The sequence below is a fragment of the Mobula birostris genome, chromosome 5 (assembly GCF_030028105.1).
Source record: "Mobula birostris isolate sMobBir1 chromosome 5, sMobBir1.hap1, whole genome shotgun sequence".
Classification (NCBI taxonomy): domain Eukaryota; kingdom Metazoa; phylum Chordata; class Chondrichthyes; order Myliobatiformes; family Myliobatidae; genus Mobula; species Mobula birostris.
Genome location: NC_092374.1, coordinates 19,211,365 through 19,235,379, shown reverse-complemented (window position 1 = coordinate 19,235,379; position 24,015 = coordinate 19,211,365).

The window sequence follows — 24,015 nt, the reverse complement described above, 5'->3', positions numbered from 1 at the left end:
TATTAAATTATGGCAAATGTCCTGACAGCTTGAAAATAACGGCCTTGAGTTAAATGTTTAAAGTGGGATCTCTTATTGTTGTTGTGTGCCATCGAGTTGTCATTGACTCATGGCGACACTATGGATAGTGTAGTTGTCCATCGGGTTTTCATGGCAAGATACAGAAGTAGATTGACAGGCCTTTCTTCCGTGCAGATACTGCTGCTGCCGAGGTTGGGACCCAGCTGGATTCAAGCTCAGGCCCATTGGCCTCGAAGTCTAGTGCTGATACCACTACACCAGCGGCTGGTTCAAAATGTGGGATCTACTCGCTAATGATTTACAGTCCTGATGAAGGGTCTCGGCCTGAAACATTGACTCTTTATTCCTCACAAGAGATGCTGCCTGACCTGCTGAGTTCCTCCAGCATTTTGTGCGTGTTGTTCTGGATTTCAAACATCTGCCGTGTCTCTTGTGTTAATAACTCATATTCTACTGTTTGCAAACAATAATTACTTAATGATAAGTTAAGCTTTCATTTTGTGGTGTGATCGCAAGACCTGTCAAAATACTTCAGTCCTCCACAGAACAGAAATTGATAATTGAGCACGATGCTGAGGTTCCTATAATCCAGCAATCCTTCTCATTGTAGTCCTCAAAGTAGTAACATACACTCAGTTGCCACTTTATTAGGTACACCTGTATACCTGCTCGTTAATGCAAATATCTAGTCAGCCAATTGTGTGGCAGCAATTCATTGCATAAAAGCATGCAAACATGGTCAAGAGGTTCCGTTGTTGTTTAGACTAAACATAAGAATGGGGAAGAAATGTGATCTAAATGATTTTGACTGTAGAGTATTTTTTGGTGCCAGACGAGGTGGTTTGAGTTTCTCAGAAACTGTTGATCTCCTGGGAATTTCACACAGTCTCTTGAGTTGTAGAGATTGATGTGAAAAAACAAATTCATCCAGTGAGTGGCAATTCTGTTGGTGAAAATGCCTTTTTAATGAGAGAGGTTAGGGAAGAATGGCCAGACTGATTCAAGCTAACAGGAAGGTAACAATAACTCAAATAACCAGGAGGATGAACTAAGGGCATGGATCAATACGTGGAACTATGACGTTGTGTCCATTACAGAGATTTGGATGTCCTAGGAGCAGGAATGGCTGCTGAGTGTGCCAAGCTTTAGATGTTTCAAAAAGAACAGAGAGAGAGGCAAAAGAGGTGGGGTGTGGCATTGCTACTTAGGGATAGTATCATGGCTACAGAAAGGGAGGAATTCATGGAGGGATGGTTAACTGAGTCAGTTTGGCTGGAAGTCAGAACAGGAAAGTGGCAATAACTCTACTGGGTGTTTTTATAGCCCCCCCCCCCCCCACCACCAGTAACAATGATAGTGAGGAGCAGATTCTGGAACGATGCAATAATAATAGAGTTGTTGTGATGGAAGATTTTAACTTTCCTAATATTGACTGGCATCTTGTTAGCACAAGGGATTTGGATGGGGTGAAGTTTGTTAGGTATGTTCAGGAAGGTTTCCTTATGCAATATGTAGATGAGCCAATGAGAGGAGAGGCTTTACTTGATCTGGTATTGGGAAATGAACCTGGTCAGGTGTCAGATCTCTCAGTGGGAGAGCATTTTGGAGGTAGTGACCACAACTCTATTTCTTCACCATCACCCTGGAGAGGGATAGGAGCAGACAATTTGGGAAAGCATTTAGTTGGGTGGGGGAAATATGATGCTATTGGGCAGGAACTTGGGAGCATAAGTTGAGAGCATATGTTCTCAGGGAAATGCATGGCATAAATGTGGCAAATGTTCAGGGAACATTTTTATGGCATTCTGCATAGATATGTTACATTGAAGCAGGAAAAGGATGGTAAGGTACAAACCATGGTCCACAAAGGATGTAGAAAATCTAGTAAAGTGTCATGGCCACATCATAATGACCACATCATAGCTCCAAGTACTGATCCACACTCTAAGCTCATCCACTTTGTTCATGATACTCCTTGCATTAAAATAGACACATCTCAAACCATCAATCTGAGCGCATCCCTTCTCTATCACCTGCGAATCCTCGGTCTCACACTGCCTGCAAACTTTCTCTATTTGTGAGTCAGCTGTCCCTTCCTCCGTCTCTTCAGTTCGGTTCCCACCCCCCAGCAATTCTAGTTTAAACTCTCCCCAATAGCCTTAGCAAACTTCCCTGCCAAGATATTGGTCCCCCTCGGATTTAAGTGCAACCCATCCTTTTTGTACAGGTAACACCTGCCCCAAAAGAAGTCCCAATGATCCAGAAATCTGAATCCCTGTCCCCTGCTCCAATCCCTCAGACACACTCTTATCCTCCACCTCACTCTTTTCGTATACTCAGTTGCATGGCACAGGCAGTAATCCCAAGATTACTACCTTCGAGATCCTGCTTCTCAACTTCCTTTCTAACTCACTGTAATCTGTTTTCAGAATCTCCTCTCTTTCCCTACCTATGTCGTTGGCACCAATATGTTCCACGACCTCTGGTTATTCACCTTCCCACTTCAGGATATCGTGGATGTGATCAGAAACATCCTGGACACTGGCACCTGGGAGGCAAACTACCATCCATGTTTCCTTCCTGCGTCCACAGAATTGCCTGCCTGACCCCCTAACCATAGAGTCCTCGTTTACTGCTTCCTTCTTCCTTTCCTTACCCTTCTGAGCCACAGGGCCAGATTCTGTGCCAGAGGCACGACCAATGTTCCTTCCACCAGGTAGGCTGTCCCTACCAACAGTACTCAAACAGGAGTACTTATTGTTAAGGGATCAGCCATAGGGGTACTCGCTAGTATCTGACTCTTGACCTTTCCTCTCCTGACTGTTACCCACTTATCTGTCTCCTGAGGCCCCGGTGTGACTACTTACCTATAGCTCCTCTCTATCACCTTCTCATTTTCCCTGACCAGACGAAGGTCATCGAGCTGCAGCTCCAGTCCCCTAACCTGGTCCCTAAGGAGCTACAGTTCAATGCACCTGGTGCAGATGTGGCCATCTGGGAGGTTGGGAGTCTCCCGGACTTCCCACATCTGACACCCAGTACAGAACACCAGCCTCACTGACATACCTCCTGTTTCTATTCGTCACGGGTAACCTTCCTGATCTTGACCTGTTATCATCGAAACCCCATTGAGCCAAAGCCCTCCTACTCTGTCTACCTCTACTCTGTCACCCACTCCTCATGCGCCCACTGTATAAAGCTGTCTCCTATTAAACTCTTCGCGTTGGTCTAACTGGCTGATGTCCACACGCTTGCGTAGTCAGCCCTCGATCAAACTGCTGAAGAAAAAACTGTCTCCTTTTAAACTCTTTGAGCTGGTCTAACTCACTGAGGTCCACACACTTGCACAGTCATCCCTCAATCAAACCACCGAAGAAAAAACGGTGTCCTTTTAAAATCTTCGCACTGGTCTAACTCGCTGATAGCCACGTGCTTACGCAATTGTCCTTCAATCAAACCGCTGAAGATAAAACAGTGAATGTAGCAACATTATGAAAAAATGTATATTGAGCATATATTTCTTATCATGGTGCAGTGTTATACCCCTCTCACACCTCGTCCTTGCCCAAATATAGCTGGAGATTATAAAGTCCAGCAGGTGTATTGGGTGTCCAAGTAGGGGCAATGTTCTGAAGGGGCTTGTCATGTCCCTTCTGCAGTATCTCAGTCATCTTTGGTCCTGACAGGACTCTCAGCTCTCACCCGCATGGGACAGTGGCCACACCCTGTAACACTATCTTTTTTTTAAATATGCATCTGTTAGTCTCGTGAGACCATGGATTTGCACCTTGGAAGGTATCCTGGGCGCAGATCTGGGCAAGGTTGTATGGAAGACCAGCAGTTGCCCATGCTGCAAGTCTTCCCTCTCCATGCCATCAATGTTGTCCAAGGGAAGGGCATTAGGACCCATACAGCCTGGCACTGGTGTCGTCGCAGAGCAATTTGTGGTTAAGTGCCTTGCTCAAGGACACAACACGCTGCCTCAGCCAAAGCTCGAACTAGTGACCTTCAGATCACTAGACGAACGCCTTAACCACTTGGCCACGCCATCTTTACAGGTAGGCTAAACCAAGTGAAGACAGCTGGCAGGCTTCATTCCAAGACGAGATAAGGACATGCCTATTCTATCATCCAAAGTCAGCTCCAGCAGACTGGGCAGATGAGATCAACAATGAGATCTAATGGCCAAGAAAGAGGTTGCGCAATGCTTCGTGGAGTGTGAAGGGCATTACAAGTAAAAGAAAAGTTGTGGTCATCCACTGCAACCAAGTCGTCATAGTCTAGTTGTGATGACTCCTCCGAACACTGGAGCCAGGCCTCCAGGGTTAACAGAGTGACACTGCTCCAGTGCAGTGGCCTTTTCCTTTTAAAAGCTCTCCTGCTCAGGTATCTTCTGACATCGCTGGAAATGACGGACAACCAATCAAATTTAAATTCTAGTAATTATATAAAATATTAGAAGTTTGCAGAGATTTGGAACATCATCAATGACTCTTGCAACTCTCCGTAGATCTATGGTGGAGGTAATTTTGATCAGTTGCATCACAGCCTGGTACGCAGTCTCTAATGCGCAGAATTACAGGAGGCTGCAGAGAGTTGCAAACTCAACCAGCTCTATTATGGGCACAATTCTCCCCAGCATCCAGGACATTTACAAGAGGCGCTGCCTCAAGAGGGCAGCACCCATCAATAAAGCTCCCCAACATCCAGATCATGCCCTCTTTGTGTCTCTGCAATTGGGGAGGAGGCTCAGGAGCCTGAAGGAGCAACCTCAGCAGTATGGGACTGTTTTGAAAACAAGGACTGGTACATGTTCAGGGTAGTGGCTACAGATGACCATCATATTAACATTGATGAATAGGAGAGACCTGTAACTGGCTACGTTAAGAATTGCATTGAGGACATCATCATTATTAAACACATCTATGTGAGGGCTTGGGTAACATGGTGGAGATACGTCTCTACCAAAGGAGGTGTAAGGCACTCCTTCCCTCTGCTAGCCTGCAGGTCACCCTTGGGCGAGGTGTAGCACCTGCTTAGCCCCGCTCCGCATGCCCTCCTGATCAGGGTTGTGTGAAGCCATAAGCAGGTAGTGGATGGTTGTATGAACATCTGGTGCATATCACAAGTTCTGGTTATATGAGTATTCATGCCAGGCGGATAAGCTCTGAAGAATATTGATTAATGGCTGGGGTCCGCCACCTTGTAAAGACATTGCTCAGAAGACGGCAATGGCAAATCACTTCTGTAGAAAAACTTGCCAAGAACAATCATGGTCATGGCACCATTATCACCCACATCATATGACATAGCACATAATGATGATGTGAGGGCATATCAGAAGCCATAGCTGACAGCAGAGCTCCAGGCACGGCTGAAAGATCCAGATGCTGCCTTCAGATTGGGAAATAAGAGCTCTTAGGTCAGCAAGCGCTCCATTTCCCACATCATCAGGAAGGCAAAACAGGATTATTCACTGAGAATATACAGTAATTTCTGTGACACCAGAGCCATGAGACGCATATGGCAGGGCAATCAGATCATAGTGGACTGCAAGTTCACCTCACATGTCAACAACAGTGATGCTTCTCTTCCTGATAGACTGAATGTCTTTATGCTCAGTTTGATGCACAGAACAACGTGCCAGCGAGAAAAGCCCTTGTTTCTCCCACGGAGTAGGCACTCTGAGGAAGACCCTAGCCAGGGTCCGCACACATAAAGCTGTGGGGCCTGATAAAGTACCTTATCGTTTGCTGAGGGTCTGTGCAACCCCATCAACTGATGTTCCAACAAACATCTTCAACATCGATCTGGAATAGTCCACTGTCCAGTCAGGTTTCATGGCATCTACTGCTATCCCAGTGCCCATCAGGGTGACAGTAACCTGCCTCGATTATTAGGGTCCAGTGGCATTGACCTCAACAATAATAAAGTATTTTGAGCAGCAAGTTATAGATTGCATTAAACCGCATCTTCCTGCTACATTGGACCCTTTCCAATTTGCTTATCACTGAAATCGATCCACTATGATGCCATAGCTTTTGTGCTCCACTCCGTCATGACTCATATGCCAGGAAGTTGTTCATTGAATTCAGCACAGTGTTTAATACACTCATCCCACAGAAGTTGGTGGGTAAACTGTCCCTCGCTGGGTCTCAACACCTCTCTCTGTAACTGGACCTTGGATTTCTTGACTGAAAGACCACAGTCAGTCCGTGATGGCAGTGACATCTCTAGTTCCATTACACTGAGCACTGGTGCCCCTAGAGCTGTGTACTCAGCCCACCACAACCCTAGATCCAGTTCAAACTGAATCGTCAAGATCGCTGATGACACAACGGTGATTGGCCTCATCAACAATGATGGAGAGATGGCAAATGGAGAGCAGGTAGAGCAGCTGATAGAATGGTGAGAGCACAATAACTTGAGTCTCACTGTGGACAGCACCAAAGAGATGATTGTGAACTTTAGGAGGCTGTAGGCTGACCACTCCTCACTGCACGAACATGGCACCCCGGGGAGAGAGTTACGAGCACCAAGTTTCTGGGAGTGCACATAATGGATGATCTCACCTGGTTCCAACACCGCCTTGTTGGACAAGAAAGCAGAGCAGTGTCTCCATTTCCTGAGAAGATTGAGGTGATTGAGGTTCCCTCCCCTATCCCCCCCATTCTAACCAATTTTCACAGGAGCACCAGCGAGAAAGTCCTGATCAGCTCCATCACCATCTGGTATGGGAATTGCAAGGCATCTGACGGCAAGTCCCTACAAAGGATTGCAAGTACTGCTCAGAGGATCATTGAGATCTCTCTTCCAACAGAGATATTTATCAGGAGTGCTGTGTACACAGGACCCTTAGCATTGTCAGTGATCCCCTCCCTTCCGTCTACCAATCTCTTTGATCCCCACTTCCCACCATCAGGCAGGAGGTAACACAGCATTAAGGCAAGAACTGTTAGGATAGGAAACAGCTTCTCCCCCTTAGGCTGTGAGACTACCGATCGCCTCTCCACTGCCCAGGTCTTTCCACATACTGTATGAAGCACCAGTAGTGTTACACCATTTACTTTTTAACTTGAGTCGTAAATATGTTACGTTTATTATTTGTTACTTTATTTGTGGTAATATTATTTTACACGCTAAGTGTATGAGCTCTATGTACTATGTTGGGCACCTTGGTTCAGAGGAACGTCATTTAGTTTAAGTTGAATGACAATAAACTTGAACTTTAACTGATAGGCCCACACTCAATGTTTAAAGGACAGCTTCTTCCCCTTTGCTGTCAGGTTTGTGAGCAGTTCATGAACCCATGAACACCACCTCGTTATTTGTCTTTTTGCACTATTTATTTTGTAACGTACGGTAAATCTTTATGTAATACGCTGTGCCGCTGCTGCAAAACAACAAACTTCATGACAGATGCCAGTGATAATGAACCCAATTCTGAAGCAGAAACTAAGGAAACTAGAAATAATTTCTATAAAATGAATAAGTACTGATATGGCTCACTAAAATCAGAAGTGTGCAGCACAGAAACATGTCTTTCTGTTCACTATTTCTGTGTTTTTTTTCCCTTTTGCCCATCTATACTCTCCCACTTTTCCACATCAGGACCACATCCTTCTATATTTGGCCTATTTAACTGCCTGTATTAATGTCTCTTAAACGTCACAATTCTATCTGATTCTATGCCCCCTCCTGTAGCACTTTCCAGTTATCTACCACATTAGGTGTGAAAAAAACGCCTCTCAGCTCCCCTTTAAAACTCCTTCCTTTTGCCTTAAACATGTGGAGCCTAACCAACGACTTGAAATTCTGCAACGTAGTGTCCCGACTGTTCAGGAAAGGATGTAGAACAGACAACATAGACTATAGAAAACTACAGGACAGTACAGACCCCCTTCAGACCACAATATTGTGTCAACCTTTTAGACCATAAGACCATAAGACAAAGGAGCAGAAGTAGGCCATTCGGCCCATTGAGTCTGCTCCGCCATTTTATCATGAGCTGATCCATTTTCTCCTATTTAGTCCCACTCCCCTGCCTTCTCACCATAACCTTTAATGCCCTGGCTACTCAGATACCTATCAATCTCTGCCTTAAATACACCCAATGACTTGGCCTCCACTGCTGCCCGTGGCAACAAGTTCCATAGATTCACCACCCTCTGACTAAAAAAATTTCTTCGCATTTCTGTTCTGAAAGAGCGCCCTTCAATCCTTAAGTCATGCCCTCTCATACTAGACTCCCCCATCATGGGAAACAACTTTGCCACATCCACTCTGTCCATGCCTTTTAACATTCGAAATGTTTCTATGAGGTCTCCCCTCATTCTTCTAAACTCCAAGGAATACAGTCCAAGAGCGGACAAACGTTCCTCATATGTTAACCCTCTCATTCCCGGAATCATTCTAGTGAATCTTCTCTGTACCCTCTCCAACGTCAGCACATCCTTTCTTAAATAAGGAGACCAAAATTGCCCACAGTACTCCAAGTGAGGTCTCACCAGCACCTTGTAGAGCCTCAACATCACATCCCTGCTCCTATACTCTATTCCTCTAGAAATGAATGCCAACATTGCATTCGCCTTCTTCACTACTGACTCAACCTGGAGATTAACTTTAAGGGAATCCTGTACGAGGACTCCCAAATCCCGTTGCATCTCAGAACTTTGAATTCTTTCCCCATTTAAATAATAGTCTGCCCGTTTATTTTTTCTGCCAAAGTGCATAACCATACACTTTCCAACATTGTACTTCATTTGCCACTTCTCTGCCCATTCTTCCAATCTATCCAAGTCTCCCTGCAGACTCTCCGTTTCCTCAGCACTACCGGCCCCTCCACCTATCTTCGTATTGTCAGCAAACTAGCCACAAAGCCATCTATTCCATAATCTAAATCGTTGATGTACAATGTAAAAAGAAGCGGCCCCAACACTGATCCCTGCGGAACACCACTGGTAACCGGCAGCCAACCAGAATAGGATCCCTTTATTCCCACTCTCTGTTTCCTGCCAATCAGTCACCGCTCTATCCACGTATGTAACTTTCCCGTAATTCCATGGGCTCTTATCTTGTTAAGTAGCCTCATGTGTGGCACCTTGTCAAAGGCCTTCTGAAAATCCAAATATACAACATCCACTGCATCTCCCTTGTCTAGCCTACTGGTAATTTCCTCAAAAAATTGTAATAGGTTTGTCAGGCAGGATTTTCCTTTAAGGAATCCATGCTGAGTTCTGCCTATCTTGTCATATGCCTTCAGGTACTCTGTAACCTCATCCTTGACAATCGACTCCAACAACTTCCCAACCACGGATGTCAAGCTAACAGGTCTATAATTTCCTTTTTGCTTCCTTGCCCCCTTCTTAAATAGCGGAGTGACATTTGCAATCTTCCAGTCCTCCGGAACCATGCCAGAATCTATCGACTTTTGAAAGATCATCACTAATGCCTCCGCAATCTCCACAGCTACTTCCTTCAGAACACGAGGGTGCATTCCATCTGGTCCAGGAGATTTATCTACCTTTAGCCTATTCAGCTTCCTGAGTAATTTCTCTGTCGTAATTGTGACTGCGCACACTTCTCTTCCCTGCCACCCTTGAGTGTCCGGTATACTGCTGTCTTCCTCAGTGAAGACTGATGCAAGATACTCATTCAGTTCCTCCACCATCTCCTCATCTCCCATTACAATTTCTCCAGCATCATTTTCTATCGGTCCTATATCTACTCTCACCTGTCTTTTACTCTTTATATACTTGAAAAAGCTTTTAGTATCCTCTTCAATATTATTTGCTAGCTTCCTTCCTTTTAACTGACTCTAATATCAACTTAGTACTTCTCTCTCAAGCCTTTACCCAGTCTGGCATATATATGTATGTATGTATATGAACTCCTCGTTAGTTCAAGGGTAATGAGGAAGAGGTAATTAATGTGAATAATATCCACATACCATACTTGAATGAATTGAACATGAAAATCAGATTTTTTGACAGCATCAATAGATGTATTTGATTGTTAGTGAAAATGAGCCATACTGACATATTGCATTAGCACAGATGTCAATTGTAACTTGATAGCTGGCATTACCATTGCTGATTTTTAAGGTTCATGTGTTGTTACAGAACATTGAAGCATATATTCAGGCTGCAGTCGCAATGCAATACAGAGCAGGTGTTTGCTCAGTGCACTAAACGATTCATCATCAGACTAATATGTCTGCTGCATCCTTCATTCACTTGTGACTTTCCATCTATTCTTCTTATCAATTACAATGCTTCAGATTTTCACTGCTTGCAGTCTCATTTTCATTTGATAGGATGATGGATGCTTGAGTTTTACTCTTTCTTCCATGGCCTTCATCCTGTCCTATTAGATTTTTCTCCAGCCCTGTATCTCTTTCACCAATCAACTCCCCAGCTCTTTACTTCACCGCTCCCCCTTCTGGTTTCACCTCTCACTTTGTGTTTCTCCCTCCCCTCCCCCCCCCCCCACCCTTTAACTCTACTCCTCATCTTTTTTTAATCTCCGGTCCTGCTGAAGGTCATGTTTACAAGGGTGTTATATTTTTCAAATATTCCTTTATGATGTAGGGGGAGATCTATCACAACCACGGATTTGGCAGCACAGTAGATACGGCAATTGCGCTTGTGAATTTGCACGTGTCAGCTAATTATTATTTAATCGTGATAGTGTTTAACTCCATACTTGTCGTTGCAGTGTTTGTTGAAACTTGGACAGAGCATAGCAACGTTTTGCTGCTGTTTTGCATTCGGCCTTCCTTGAAATATTGGACTTGCAAGTCAACTGCCTCTGAAGACCAGCGGTATTCGTTTGATGTTTAGATGTTGTTTTCAGCCGCAGTGTAGGCTTCGTTTTCCTTTTGAGAGTTTTAGTTAATGGCCCTGTTTGACATAGCATTTGTTGTTTTATTTTCCCTGTAACACTGTTCGTATTAAGGTCTGTGAACTATTGACCTGCTTCAGTGTCTCTCACTTCGCACTTGGGTCATATCCGAACCTGGTAACAGAGATCACTCTCTGAGTGAAAACATTGCCCTCAAGTCCCTATTAAATCTCTCCTCCTCACCTTAAACTTATGTTCTCAACCCCGAGGGATAAAACTGTGCATATTCATCCATCTATGCCCCTCATAATTTTATAAACCTCTATTACATCACCCCTCAATCTCCAATTAAAACAGTCTCAACAACTTCATACTTTCTCCATAATTCAATCCCTTAAGTCCTAACGACACCCTCATAAATCTCCTCTGCACTCTATCCAGCTTCATGGCTCCTTTCCTGTAGCAGGATGACAAAACTGAACATAATATTCATAGCCATAAACATTACAGACCAGTACAGGCCTTTCAGCCCACAATGTTGTGCCGACTTATAACTTACTCTGAGATCCATTTAACCCTTTCCTCCCACATAGCCCTCCATTATTCTATCATCCAAGTGTCTATCTGAGAGTCTCATAGATGTTCCTATTGTATCTGCCTCTACCACCGACCCTGGCAGTGTGTTTATGCACCCACCACTCTATGCAAAAGCTTACCTCTGACAGCTCTGTCTATACTTTCGACCAATCACTTAAAACTATGCTCCCTCATATTAGCCATAAATGTGTCCTGTCTTGTACAAGTGCTTCAGTACATCCCTCCTTTTACACTCAATGCCCTGACTGATAAAGGTCAAAGGGCCAGAAGTGAATATATACACCTTATTAGCATGGATTAGATAATGATCAATAATATGATCTCTGTGGTTTGGAAGTGCGATAGCTGTTGTAATTAGAAATAAATGAATCAGTCACAAGTGGGTGATTTGGCAATGGCACCAGGGGTTGGCTTGGCACAATAATGTAGAAGTTATTGTAACACTCTCACTGATTGGGATTCAATTTCCATTACGGCCTCTGAGTTAGTATGTTCTCTCTGTGACCGTGGGGGCTTTCTCCAGCTACTCTCCCCACATTCCAAGGACGCATGGTTATGGTTGGTAAATTATAGGCATGCTGTATTGGTGCCTGCAGGATGACTACCCAATACAATCCTCGCTGATTTGATTGGATGCAAATGATGCATTTCTCTGTATGTTTCAATGTACAGGTGACAAATAAAGCTTATCTTGATCTTTAGAATCTTTCTGCTTTATTCTGATGCACTCAACCCATAAGAGACCCTTCTTGTTTCAAACAATGCAGTAAAATTGTTTTTCTTTCTCTTTATTGCTCCTTAATACAGAGGTCTCTCAGGTGCTTCTGTGAAAGCTACTTCAAGTGAACAATTGACTCCTTCCAGTGCAGTGATTATTCATTCCACTTTTATAACACTGGCTGCCTGCAGTAAGTTTCAAGATGAATGCTTTGTGACTTACAGCAATGCTAAAATTCTGATGAAGAATTTTTTCAACACTCTTACTGGTATTTCTGTGGACATTATTGGAAAGCACAAAGGAATTGTGGCTTAGGTCAATTAATTTTTTTTTAAGATTACTCTCAATTTTATGAAGTTACTATTGAGAAATTCTTATCCAATTCTTGGGGGATATAGCTTAGAAATGATTGGTAGTGATTAAATTAAACCATCAAATTAAGGATCAAATTTTGATTGCCTGTTGTGACAGGTTAATGCAAATATGTACTCAGCCAAGCATGTGGCAGCTACTCAATGCATAAAAGCATGTAGACAAGGTCAAAAGGTTCAGTTAACACAAAATAATCTGCAGATGCTAGGGTCAAAGCAACACTCATAACACGCTGGAGGAACTCAGCAGGTCAGGCAGCATCTGTGGAAAAGATCGGTCAACATTTCAGGCTGAACGAAGGGTTCCGGCCTGAAACGTCGACCGATCTTTTCCACGCATGCTGCCCGACCTGCTGAGTTCCTCCAGCGTGTTGTGAGTGTTGCAAGAGGCTCAGTTGTTGTTCAGACCAAACTTCAGATTGGGGAAGAAATGTAATCTATGTGACTTTGACCCGTGGAATGATTGTTGGTGTCAGTCAGGATGTTTTGAGTATCTTAGAAACTGTTCATCTCCCAAGTCTATAGAGTCTATAGAGAATGGTATGTAAGAAACAAATACCTGGTGAGCAGCAGTTCTGTGGGCGAAAACATCTTGTTAATGAGAGAAATGAGAGGCCAGACTGGTTCAAGCTGACAGGAAGGTGACAGTAACCTAAACATCAGTTGTTACAACTGTGGTGTGCAGAAGAATGTCTCTGAACGCACAGCACATCAAGCCTTGATGTAGATGGGCTACAGCAGCCGAACACCACACTGGGTTCCACTCTTGTATCTAATAAAGTGAGTACTGTGTTAAAGTGTTGATGGATTTCCACTTGTGATATTAACTGATTTCAATGGCTGGCAGTTATAATTCCCTTCTATTGGCTTAGGTATGTTGTATTGGGTATGTTCATTTGCAGAATGAACGGAAAGGTGCAGAGGTAGGCAGAGTCATAGAGTCATATAGGATGGGAACAGGCCATTCACTCCACAGAGTCTGTGCCAGCCATCAAGCCCCCGCCTACAGCAGTCATACACTAATCTCATTGACAGTACCGTGCAATAGTCCTAGGTAAATGTGTATATATATAGCTTGGATGCCTAAGACTTTTGCACAGTACTGTGGTAATTTCACTGTTTGCACTATACTACTGCTGCAATAAAACGCATTTCATGGCATATGTGAGTAATGATAAATCTGATTCTGATATGGGTCTCCATTGGGGACTGAGAGTGAGAAGAGGTCAGGGAGAGGGGAATCATGGTTGAGAAAAGGGGAAAGGAGAGGGCACAGAGCAGGAAGCACCAGAGAGACATCCTGTAATGATCAATAAGCTAATTGTTTGGAATCAAACGACCGTACCTGGTGTCTCAGGGCTGGGTGTGACTGCACTCTCGGCACCACCCTGCCCCGGCATTCCTTCTCTGCCACCTATCCCACACCTCTCCAGTGGCGCCCCAACCTCACTATTCCCAACATCCTTGGCTCCCATCAGGTTCACAAACTCGCTCTCCGCTCCACGATGACAAATACAGTACTGTGTAAAAGTCTTAGGCACTTTTGTTATATATATGTATACTGTATGGGCCTAAGACTGTTGCACAGTACTGCAGTTTCCCACATATTACTATCAATTCTCCCATTGAATTTACCCTCACTGCTCAGCAGCAGCAATTGAAAGTGGCCAATTAAGTTGTCAGCCTGTGCCTATGTGGGTTGTGGGAAGAATCCTGAGTACCAGGAGGCGACACACGTGGTCACAGGGAGAACATGCAAACTCCACAAAGGCCGCAGCTAGAGTCAGGGTTGACCCTTGAGATTGAGAATGCACTGAGTCAACAGCATTACAGTATTCATGAAGATGTTGCTTGGATATGGACTTTGGTAATAGGGAGAGATTGGGTAGGCCGGGTTTGTTTTCCCTGGAGAACAGGAGTCTGCAGGCTGACCTGATGGAGGAACAGTAAAATGATAAGAGAAATAGTTAGGGTAGATAGCTAGAATTTATTTTTCCAAGGTAGGGTTATCAACAGTGACTTAAAGTGAGAGGGAGGAGTGTTAGAAGGGATTTAAGGAGAAAGTATTTTACACAGAGAGTGGTTGATATGTGGAACTCCCTGCAAGGGAAGGTGGTGGAATCAGATATATAAACTGCATTTGGGAGATATTACGATGGGCACTTTATCAGGCTAAGCATTTAAGGAAATCGACCTCACTGAGGCCAGTAGAATAAATGTAGATGGGCAGAAGGGTCAGCTTGGACGAGGTAGGATGAAAGGCCCGTTTCTGTGCTATAGAACATATGTTTCCATTGCTCTGTGATCTGTATCCACAGCAGCTCATCCATTCTTTTGCAGGATAAATCAGTTATGTAGGTGGACTGTTGAATGGCAAATGGGTTTCAATTCAGGTAAATGCAAAGTGTTTAATTTTGGGAAGTAATGCCAGGGTAGGACTTTCACATTGAAATGTAGGGCCCCGCCGAGTTTTGTAGAGGGAACTAGGTGTGCAGGTACTCAGTTACCTGGTAGTGGAGTCACACATAGAAAGGATGGCGAAGAAGTTGTTTGGCACACAGGCCTTCATCAGTCAGGGCATTGACTATAGAAGGTGGGATGTTATGATGCAGCCATACAAAACATTTTGAGATCACACCTAGCACATTCTGTGCAGTTTTAATTACCCTGTTACTAGAAAGATGTACTTAAGTTGGAAAGAAGGCAAACATTTACGAGGTTGATGCCAGGCCTTGAGGGCTTGAGTGACAGCAAGAGCTGGGACAGGCTACAACTTTAAACATAGAACAATACAGCACAGTACAGGCCCTTTGGCCCACAGTGCTGTGCCTACCTTTTCACCTGTTCTAATCCTTCCCTCCTGCATAGTCTTCCATTTGCTATGATCATATGCCTATCTAAGAGTTTCCCTACTGGGTCTGCCTTTAGCACTACCCTTGGCAGTGTGTTTGATGCACCATCAATAACTCCAAAAGACTGGAGGTAGAGTAAATACGAGAGGCTTTTATTCGCAATGTGACCTCCACCATGCTGAGTATCTGCCCCTGGACTGAGGAGGAGAAGCAATGGCTCAATCACCTTTATTTAGGGCTCTGTGGGAGGAGCCACAGGAGCAGTCAGCAGAGGGACGTGTCCAGACAGACAACATATATATATGGTTTACCACAGTGTTCTATGTACCCATCACTCTGTATAAAATATTCACCATATACTTTCTTCCAATCACCAAAACCCCCTTTATTCCTTAGAGCATTGGAGATTGAGGGATGATATTCTCATCCTCTTGAGGAATGAGGCATGGGAATGAAATGTGTATGAAATTATGAGGGGCATGGGTTTAAAATGAGACAGGAAAGATTTATGAAGATTTGGGAGGGACCAGGCGGGCAACTTCTTTAAGCAGATGGTGGTACAGATATGAAACAAGCTACCAGCACAAGTGTTTGAGGTAGAAACAATAAAATAAAATAAAATTTAAAAGACATTTGTACAGGTACATGGATATGAATGATTTAGAATAGGAGTTCCCAAGCTTTTTTTATGCCATGGACCCTTTCCCTTAACAGAGGGGTCCATGAACCCCAGAATGGGCACTGCTGATTTAGATGGATGTGGGCCAAATGCGAGCAAATGGGAGGATCATAGATGGGCACCTTGTCTTCCTGAGAATATTTGGTCAAGGGGCCTGTTTGCAAGCTGTTTTACTCTATTACTCTCTATCTGTATTTAATGAACCAATGTTATCAATCATAATATCTGTGCCCCGGAGATGCCAATGTAGTCAGTAAGGCATTTACAGTCAATATGTTTTTTGCAATAAATTATGAAAGAGATCAAAAGCCGTCTTCACTAGAACTTAATTGGATTGGAAACATCTCTTTTTGTGGTAGCATTACAGAAAAGCGGTGTTGCACTCCAATCAAGACTTTCTGTAAATAATTGAAATTCATGACGACAGATGAACCGTCAATGGAACTCACTGTATGATCTTCAGACTTATTGAAAAACCTAAATTATTACTTCCAAATGTATCTTAAATGAAGCCTTCTTTAAGGCAAAAAAAAAGTACTCTCTCAAGCTGAAATAAATGAATGCCTTGAAGGAATTATCAACGTGCATCTGGTATAATGTTTTAGCAAAAACTTCGTAGTGAACCATTCCTTTTCTTTCCTGTATTTTATCTCTAGTTTAATATCATCTGTTGCCAACGTTCTATTGTGTGGGACAGTTGTTTGTGTCTTAGAGGCCACTCTGTCCCACACCTCAGATGCCATTTAAAAATCACACTGACCAAGATGACAGATAACTTTACTCAACTTGACACCGAATTGATTCCACAGACTATGGACTTACCTTCAAGGACTCCACAACTTGTGTCCTCGCCATTATTTATTTATTTAGGTATGCTTTGTTTTGCATTTGCACAGTTTCTCTTCTTTTGCACATTGGTTGTTTGTCTGTCTTTGTTTGCAGCTTTTCATTCATTCCATTGTATTTCTTTGTGCCTAATGTGAATGCCTGCAAGGAAATGAATCTTAGAGTGGTGTGTGGTTTCATAGTATATGTACTTAGATAATAAATTTACTTGAAGTTTTGGACCATCCTCGGACAGTATTAATCGTTCACTTAAATAATGCATTTCACTCTATGTTTCAAAGTTTTGATAAATATGTGACAAATAAAGCTGTTCTTTCTTTTTCTCTTCCTTTTAATCTTTCTTTCATCTTTCTGTCTTGTGCCTCCACTTATAAAGGATTGTTTCAATCAAGGATTCATGGCAAATCACAGTCAGATTGACTTAATTGCTATCACAGATGAAGTAAGTGGTTTCATTTTCCCTAACTGATTCTCAAATGATTAAAAATGCTCTGTGTTTTCTGATGAAAACTAACTCATGGGGCTTATTGGGATTCCACAATACAGTTTGAGATATTGGTATGTAACTCAGCATAGTGTCACTATCTAGGCAAATAGCCTAGAATCACAAGGTTATTGCCTGTGCTTAGACCATTAGTCCATAAGACATAGGAGCAGAATTAGGCCATTCAACCCATTGAGTCTGCTCCACCATTCCATTATGGCTGATCCCAGTTCCCACTTCTGGATGCTTGCGTAAGGGCTGTGAGATTTGAACCACTTTCATGAAGGAGATCATAACATCATAGAGCAAAGAAAAAGGCCCCTACTCTGAGTCCTGACGAAGAGTCTTGGCCCGAAATGTCGGCTGTACTCTTCCTAGAGATGCTGCCTGGCCTGCTGCGTTCACCAGCAACTTTGATGTGTGTTGCCATTTATGCCAATTCATCGATGGCAACCAAAGTGCTTTCTAGCATGAGTTCCACTTGCCTGCATTTGGCTCATATCCCTCTAAACCTTTCCTAACCGTACCTCCTCCAGAGGATATCTCAGTCATTGGGAATGTCAGATGGAATTGTCTGACCAAGTTTTTTTGGGGGGGAGGGGGGCACACCAAGAGGTTTGAGGGGATAGCCACATTATTCTCAGCATTACCATTTAAACTAAGCCTTAATTTAAAACTCTCACCATGGCTATCAAATTTCCCAAGGCCTTGCTCCTCCCTATTTCTGTAATCTCCAATTCTATCATATTGCAAGGTTTCAGTTCTGCTCACTTGTCTGTCCTCAAGGTGAATTTCTTCATTATGAAGTAGTCTCTAAGTCTCTAAACTCTCACATTTCCCCTATAAATGTATTTACATCACCACCTCCCTATCCTCTTTTTGGAGCACTTCTTAAAATCACTGTCTTTTAAGTATGCTCAAGAGATTCTGCTGATGCTGGATAGCCACAGCAACACACACACACACACACACACACACACACACACACACACACACACACACACAGACACACACACACACACAGACACACACTCACACACACTTGAAGTTTTCTTTACTGTCGTAAGTTCTGGGTGTTCTGCAATTTCAACAATACAAGCCATGCAGAATTGTTGACGGCAACTTATCCGTGGATGTATTGAATAAAGGAAGTTCATCTGAATTTTCATTAGAATTAAGTTTGATTACAGAGACCGGATAAAACTTTTTCCACCAGCAGGTGGACACAGATTTTAAGATAATTGGCAAAAAAGCCAGAAAGTGGTAAAAAAAAAGAACTCAGCAAATTGATGCAACCTAGAATATCCAGACAGAAAGGTCAGCGGAGGTAGATTCAGTTATTAAGAGCAACAGAATATATTGGAAGAACTCAGCAGCTGTGGGAGGAAAGGAACTGTTGACATTTTGGGTTGAAACACCACATAAGGACAGAGACTCTAGAGGGGAGTTGGCCAGTATATCGAGAAGGTGGGGGGAGGAGGTGAGAAAGGAGTCCAGGGGTGATTGGTGGACTGAGAAGGGGTGGGAGGCGACAGGCATGTATCTCTGGGTAGTAGAAGGGAGAGGAGTGAGTAGGAAGTCAGTTGAAAGTGAATAATAAATGGAGGCAGACAAAGAGAGAGAGGAACAAATGTTAAAAAAACAACAGATGGAATAAGGTGGGGGGAGGGGGGAGTGTGAAGTTGCTGCTGGAGGGAGAAGAGCAAGAACACCAACTGCTACCAGTGCTAGAGACTGTTCAGTAAAGGAGGGTGAGAATGGGAAGCATTAGGGGAAAGATGAATGACAGTGTAACTAGAGTGGGGAGGGAGGTGGGGGAACCTTTGTACGACGTGAGTGAATGGAAGCAGGAGGGGAAAGAGGACCAAGATGGGTGAGATGGAGATGGAGTGGGCAGGGAAGGGAACAAGGAAGGGAGAGGCGAAGATTAGAAAGGGGAAGAAAAGGGATGGATAAAAGGGGCGTATAATAAGGGTTACCTAAAATTGGAAAACTTTTATTTAAGCGAATCAGTGTATTAAAAATAAACAAAGATTGTAATGGTTATGGGGAAAGCACAGAGGGAGGTGGGGCTCACAGAATCACTCTCTCAAAGATCCATTACTGAGATAATGGGCTGAACACCCTCCTTCTAATCAAAGGTTTCTTCTCTGTGACTGTTCCAGCTGTAACTCTCTTCACAGATTTTGGAAAATGTTGTAGATAACATTAAATTTGATGTATATGATTCCATTGGACCTTCACTTGTGTTTCAAAGGTCCTCAGAGGACATATTGACACTGACATCTGCTGCTGATGGCATCTGAGGCTTTGCTGTCAAAGAGTTATTGGCCTAATAATTTTCCACTTCATGAATTTCCATCAATGTCCTGCTGTCCTTCCATGTTCTGTCACCATCTAAGGGACAACTTCCTGTGGCTAATGAAGCTACTGACCTGGTAGGAGTATGGGAGGAGAAACTCCTGGAGGAAACTCACAGGGTAAAAGGGAAACATGCAAACAATACACTGACAGCACCAAAGGACAACACTGAACCTGTGTCACTGGAGCTGTCAGGCAGCTTCCTTGCTCACTGTGGCCAGGCTCCCCCTGGTTCATGTCCCAATCCAAATATTCGAGACAAACATATTGGCAAAACACTGCTTTGTGGAAGTTCCTCATTGGGCCTCGGTTTCAAATTAAGATGAATTGAGAAGAGCCCATGACGTTGTAGGAGTTCTGTCCACAATATCATTACCATACTTCTCCCTCAGCCAATACCTCTAAAGTGAAGTTTATCTACAATATGAATTATCACGGTATAGATTGTGGGACGTTCCTTCAGGTTGTCATAGATGGGGGAGTTAGTGGGGATAAGCTCCCACAATCTATTAAGTGCTCCTAATGGTGTGCGTTTTAAATATCCTCTAACAACCGAGTCCAGCTCCTGGCCTTCACATGTGGCTTAGCTACTAAACCTGGTGGAATCATTTCTGCTGACAAGAGAAGTGGCAAAGGTGGGTTAGTGGCACCTTAAAATCAGTCACTTTGGGCAGATGAGGCTCGTCAGCCATAGTTGGCAGCTCATCTATGAGAAGGAAAACTCTGACCTCAAACCTCTGTTGCTTTGTGGCTCCACCCACCCATGGGGAAGGCTTCAGTTGTAGACGCTGAGGGAAAAATCTGGAGCTGGAGTCCCTAAGGCAGACCAACGTTGAGTTCAACTGACTGACAAATCCTGCCATGCTGCTGGTGCCAGACTATATTGATCTCTGCCGTTCCTTTGGATTCATCAGCTGCATGGACAACAGCTTGCTCTCTGCATCATACTGCCCTGGTACATGTACTGGCCTACGTATCCCGCAGACAACCACGATGCAACATCCGCAGTCAATCCCAAGCAACAGATGGCATCATGCCGATTGTGGGAGCATTCAATGTACAAATTGCCTAACATATATCCTATAATTTGTTGCATTAGCGCTATTTCACTGGTTGTAAAGTTGTTTGGGCTACTCTGAGGTTATCAAAGGGGTAATATTAATGTCAGTATCTTTTACTTTTTCCAACAAAATATCCATCCTGTGTTTCTACATCTATTTATTGCAATAAAGGAAGAAATAAGTTCCATTCAGAGCCCTGGTTCATGGCAGCAGTGGTCAGAAGAGAAATGAGTTTATTTATTTATTTATTTATTGAGATACAGTGCAGAACAGGCCCTTCTGGCCCTTTCAGGTGCACCACGCAGAAACCCCCAACTTAACCCTAGCCTAAGCACAGGACCATTTACAATGCCCAATTAACCTACCAACCAGTACATCTTTAGACTGGGAGGAAACTGGCACAACTAGAAGAAATCTACGCGGTCACATCGAGAACGTACAAACTCCTTGCAGGCAGCAGCAGGAATTGTACCATAGAGACAGTTCGGGCTGACGCGAAAAGCACTGAGCAGGCAGCCGAAAGAACACGACAAGTGGGTGGAAGCCATGAAGCAGTACCAGAAGGATATTCGGGAAACAACTTGGCTCCACACTCATGTTGGAGATTCAGCAGGAGAGCAGGCAGATCAGGGACCTACAGCAGGAGAATAAAATGCTCTGCATATCTCTGGAAGAACATCAGTCTTCAACCACACTGAATGTCAGCTACCTTATCTCAGGACTGTAATGTTCCACTTCAAATCCAATAATCTGATTAGCGTAGGAATGGAAACATGCTGGATAACTTTCCTTTCCTCTTTTAAACACAATAATAGAGAAACCACAATAAATATAAATATATGACAACCGACTAAGATTCCCATTTTTATGTCTCCTTTCTATAATGGAGCATGAAGTGCTTTGCAACAAAATCCTTCATGTTACTTTATAGAAAAAGGACATAAAAATGGGAATCTTAGAGCTAGTGTGCTGAGTATTTATATTTATTGTGGTTTCATTATTATTGTGTTATTTATCTTTTTTTTCTCTTGTATAGATCATATAGATTAACAATTATTTTATTCTCCTTTACACTTGTGTACTGGAAAAAATGTTAAACAATCTTGGATCTTTCCTATTTGCAATAGCTGGCACACATAACTATACTTTCAGATTCAGATCCAGATGTACATTCAGATTTATTTATCACATGCACATCACATACAGTGAAGTGCATTATTTCCATTAACAACCAGCACACCCAAGGATGTGCTAGGGGCAGCCTGCAACATAGCATGCCCACCCGGGTCAGCAAACAATATGAGCTTTGAGCGAGCCAATATAAAACGAAGGGAGAAGGAGTGAAACAAGAGCAGGCAGATAATAGGTGGGTCCAGATGAGAGAGTTGACAGGCAGATGTAGGGTGGGGAGAACGGAATGATGTGAGAAACTGGAAGATGTTCAGTGGAAGTGTCAAAGGCCTGAAGATAGTGGAATCTATGTATACTCTTCCTAACTCTATAAAACTCCGTATCATCATTTCTCAGCCTTCTATGTTCCAGTGGAAAAAAAAATCACTTACAGGTACTCTACATTCATGTTCTGTGTATTAATTGTTTATTCTTTTATTGTTTGCATGGTCTGATTTTTCTCACACTTTGGATATTTGATGGCCTTGCATGGGTCATTTTTCATTGCTTCTACTGTGTTTCTTTGTTTAGTGGCTGACTAAAAGAAGATAAATCTCAAGGTTGTGTGTGGTATAAATACTTTGTATAATAATAAATGTACTTTGAACAACATAATTTTGAAATCAGCCTATCCAATCTCTCCTTTTAACTGGAACAATCCATTCAAGGAAACATTCTGGTGAGTCTCTTCCACACTTTCACTGTTGTTACTAGATCCTTTCCCTAACCAGGTGACCAGAACTGTAGAAGTGTGTCAAACCAAAATTTTGTACATCAGAAATATTTCATTTTTTTATTTCAAATTACCAACATTGGCAGTATTTAATGGCTTCTGGTCATCATTTAATTCCAACCGTCCTAATTTCGTAAGGCAATAGGGAAGAAGGAATATGTTTCATCTGAATTTCATCATGAAATTCCATTAAACAAAAGCAAGATACTAATTTATTCTAATCAGTTTGCCTTTCTAGTTGAGATGCACTCTAAAATAAGGAAGACAGTTCACCTTTCAAAACAGATGTGGTCTTTACAGTGGCTATTCCATGTTACAGGAGATGCCACAGTCATAAACTTTAAATGTCCTTTAAAAGATTAGCAAGACTTTTTAAACGATATTTATGCTAAGCCAGCACAAACAGATTTATTCAAAGTCAAATCGTCATGCCAAATGCCTGGAGAAAGAACACGTTTCACACTTCATGTCCTAGGTTTGCTTTCTGTCAGCAAGATTGATTCTCCTCGTCAATTCCTCCACAAAAGGATGTGGAAGAGCTCTCTGACAGGCATTTTTTTCTATTTTGTCTATACAAGACATTTCTGCTTCACTATCTTCCAGCCTTTCCATTCCAAAGAGTGTGCAACGACAGATAGGCTTTAGAGAAGCTTAGCAAGTGTACAGAAATCTCAAAATAATGATATTTCTCCCAGCAGTAGTCACTGGCAGTAGAAACTTATCAGTTTCCCACTAGTCACTGAGACCTGTAATTCTTTACTGGACAACCATAGAGAATGGCTGCTTCTTGCTTCTGAACGTAGATTGCAAGTGAAGAATTATTCCAGTAGCTGGATGGTAAAATAGTTGCACAGTGGTTAAAACATGGGACTGGGACTAGTGTCCAGGGTTCAAATCCAACTAAGGCAGCTACAGAACTTAAATTCTGTTAATAAGCTGGAATTCAATACCATATCAGTAATATTAAATGAAAAATTTAATATTGCTATTGATTGAGAGCAGTCCAGGACTGTTGGTACAATCGCTTTACAGCACCAGTGATCACCAGAAAGGGTTTAATTACTACCACTGCCTGTAAAGAGTTTGTATGTTTTCCTTGTGACCCAATGGGTTTCCTCTGGGTGAACCAGTTTCCTCCTACATTCCAAAGACATGTGGTTTAAGGTTAGTAAATTGTGGACATGATCCGGAAGCACGCCGACACTTGCAGGCTGACCCCAGCATAATCCTCGCTGATTTGGTTTGATTCATTTGATACATTCCACTGTATGTTTTGATGC